We start from the raw sequence: 3,715 nt of genomic DNA on the forward strand, positions 1-3,715 counted from the left end.
CATATGACTTATACTTACTGAGGTTTCCAAGTGACTTGCTATCACTTGTACTGCATTTTGAAAGTCAAATCTCTCTAAAACTACCAGTTTTAAGAGATAAGAAGAGTGGAAAATGAACTCTTAGGGACAAATACATCTTCAACATATATTGTTCCAATTATTCCTTTTAAGGCATATTCAACAACTGGTGAAACTTGTGTTTTCTGTAATTATGTGTCTTTCTCCATGAGTACATGTATACATGAGAATATGTATGTGTGTGAATAGTAACATACATGTGTACATTATGGCTTATATCATCATTTATTCCTTGCTAACAAATAAAGTAAGGAATCACTAAAGTTTTAACAGAAACTGTGTAGTTAAAGTCGTAACTCTTCACTCTGCTCCTTTACACAAAGACTTTGCAACTTCTCATTAATAAAGTTTCCATAAACTCTGAAATGTACATACTAAGTACTTAATGTCTGCTATCATAAATCTTAAATACTTTACAGAAAAGTTTTATACCTGCCAAACAGTCCTATTTTTGGCATATATAAGCAAAATCCCAAAATTAAGCATATTTAAAACATTAAAACTTTTAACAAACCTTAACACTTGCTGCAATGTTAATTTTGACAGGTGCCTTGTATAGAATAATTGAATTTCTCCTCCTACACATCTCTTGAACTACAAATATCTGGAATTATTTTGTTTTTGGCATGTCTATCTTGATTTTATTCTTAAATGTGTGCTTATGTAAGAAATACATGATTCTATAATTTCACAACAATTCTTTTGAACTTACTTTTTGTTGAATTGCCTAGCTTAATAAAATCAATTAAAAATTATACTTTATATATAAAAACTGTTCTGTGCTCAATTTAGCATCACATACACTAACATTGGAACGATACAGAGAAGATTAGCATGCACCCTGCGCAAGGATGACATGCAAAGTCTTGGAGCGTTCCATATTTTTACAGCAACAGATGCTGAAACGTATGTGGCCACAAGGGAACCGTACTGCATTCATGGTGGGAGTGTAAACTTGTTCAACTACTTTGGAAAGCAGTATGGAGGTGCCTCAGAAGAGTCCACATAAAACTCCCCTATAACACAGTAATCCTACTTTTGGGGATTTATCCAAATGATCATAAAAAAGACCATACTAAAACTACCAGCACAATTATGGTTATTGCAACATTATTTACGATAGCTAAGATATGGAACCAACACAGATGCCCCCATTAGATGAATGGATCAAGAAAATGTGTTATATATACACAATGGAATTCTTTGCCTCCATCAGAAAGAATGACATCGCCCAATTTGTTAGGAAATGGAAAGACTTGGAAAAAAATTTATTGAGTGAAGTAAGCCAAGTCCAAAGAAATATAGGTCCCATGATTTCCCTTATTTTCAATAACGAATGTATGTCTGGGATAAGCAGAAAAGTTCAAAAGATATGTGCATATAACCAGATAAGATGATGTTAAAGAAATTGAACCCCAAGATAGGGACACCAGTGGTTTTTTGATTCTTGCTATTGTTTCTAACGTACTTATAATGTGGGATGTCATTTTTTTTTGTTTTTTGTACATTTCTCCCCACACTATAACCCCTGTTTTCTCTGTATTTGAAGTTGGTACACTTACATCTTGTATGTATGCTTCTCTAATTTGGGGAGGGGAAGGAAAAAAATGCTCAAATAGCGATACAGGTTGACCCATTGTAACAATGAGATGCACAAGACATTATGTTGAAAAATGAACTTTACAATTTAGGCAGAGGAAGGAAGGGGGAGGGGAGTGTACTTGTGGAGGTGGGAGGGAAGGGATGGTAGGGGAAATATAAAGGAGGAGGTAACAATGCTTGTTAGGAAACTTACTAGTTTCCATGTTCATGTAAATGTGACCCCTCTGCACAGTATTATTACCATAAAAAACATATAAAAATGTTCTTAGATGGAAGAGTTTATTTCCTCTATTTTACACATATAATATTGTTAACAAAGAAATTAATTCAGAACACTGATATGAAGGTAATTTGAATAAATGTGTGTGTGTGTGAGTGCGGCAGCGCACAAGCATACACGCACGTGCATGAGAACACCATGCATGTATATTGGAATGCTTTGAATTTAAATCAGGGCTTCAAGGCCTTGCTAGGCCTTTCCTATCTAGATTGGTGAGCTACGATATAAGCTACATCTCAATTCTTGGCTCTTTGCTAGTTCATTAAACATTTTGAAAAATAATTTCATGAAGTTTTTTTTTTGGCCCTGATTGGCTCCCAAGTGTTATCCACAGATCTCAATCTCCTGAGCAAATATTCAGAGTAGATAGGATTATAGGTGTGACCAGCCAGCACAGGGCTTTTAGAACAATTTTAAAAGTAAAAGAAAATTTACTTCATGGGGGCCTGTTTAATCATCACCGAATTTGAAAGCCTTTTGAGTGATTATATGTCAATTTAATTCATTTGGGGATTGTTAAAAGATAGTAAGTGATGATATTTAAAAGTTTTAGTACTTTTTAAAAAAGAAACTGGAACTGTGGGACAGAAGAAATTTGGCTGTCTTCAGACCTCAATTTGTAAGCTCAGCTCTGTGCATGATAACCTAATGTCACCAACACAGTCTGTGTTGAAGACAAAATGTGACAGAAAACAATCACCATGGGAAATATTTGCTATGCTATTATTTCTTGGACAATATGAATATTGAATTGAGAGCATAAGAGAATGGAGAGATTTTACCCACCTTTTTGGTACTGCTGAAAGGCTTTTGGAAACTTTGACTCATTTCCTTCCTCACTGTGTGTATCTTTGGGCCACGCACTTACAGTTTTTTACTACAATTTTTCCCAACACTACAATGGTAATAACATTAGCATTATACCAAATGTTATCTTAAGAAGTAAGAGAATAAAACTTGTGAAACACTTAACATAAACCTATGAATGACCTTTGAGTTTAGCCAGCATTCTTTTTTAAATACTAATTAGAATATGATAAGTAGTACAGAAACCATTGCATGTAGTGTTAGCAACCAGAAGTAATATCTATTGACCATGCTCAGCTTCCAAGGAAGCCAGGTGGATAACTTCTCATGCTGTAAATCAAACTGGTTATCTTATGTCGTGATAGTGTAAAAATATCAGAGACAGAACAATGAAGGAATGTTGTAGACTGAGGTGAAATCCATATAAAAATATGCAAACTTGATAAAACATAAAAGTATCTGAGCAGTATATTGTGTTTTACATCATTTAAGTTACATAGCAAAGATAAGGAAGACCTAGAAGAATAAAATGTCTTTTTGATATTTTATCATAGGTCCTTAGAAGGATGAACACGTTCCTCATTCTTGTAGAGGCATCATCAGATGAGGGGAACTGTATTTTTTGTTTGCTTCCTTCCATTTATTCTTCAGTTTGAAATCTGTACTACATGAGACTGAAAGAAAGCAAGTGAAATTAGCCGTACAGGCTTTGGAAAGAACAATCAAAGTAAAATAAATAAAATATATATAGCCTTGTAAAAGGTCTAACTAAATTGAGTTATATAGTCTCAAGCGTTTACAGAAAATGATTTAAGCAATATCATGTTATTAAAAATTTAAAAATTTTAGGAGCTGCTTAATTTTTTTCCTTTCTACTACCTTGAATTAATTATTGATTTTCTATAGAGAGATTAAAGATGAGATTAACAAGAAACTTGATTAAAAATG

The 3,715-nt window shown here is 33.5% G+C and overlaps 1 non-coding gene across 1 annotated transcript; it reads left to right on the forward strand.

The window, feature by feature from the left end:
* The first annotated feature begins 857 nt into the window (after positions 1-857).
* LOC122108305 lies at positions 858-964 on the forward strand. The gene has a single exon (XR_006147529.1). It is a non-coding gene; the product is annotated as a U6 spliceosomal RNA (small nuclear RNA).
* Positions 965-3,715: the final 2,751 nt, after the last annotated feature.

This window comes from Dipodomys spectabilis, unplaced genomic scaffold (genome assembly GCF_019054845.1).
Source record: "Dipodomys spectabilis isolate Male_0828 unplaced genomic scaffold, ASM1905484v1 ptg000055l, whole genome shotgun sequence".
Lineage (NCBI taxonomy): Eukaryota > Metazoa > Chordata > Mammalia > Rodentia > Heteromyidae > Dipodomys > Dipodomys spectabilis.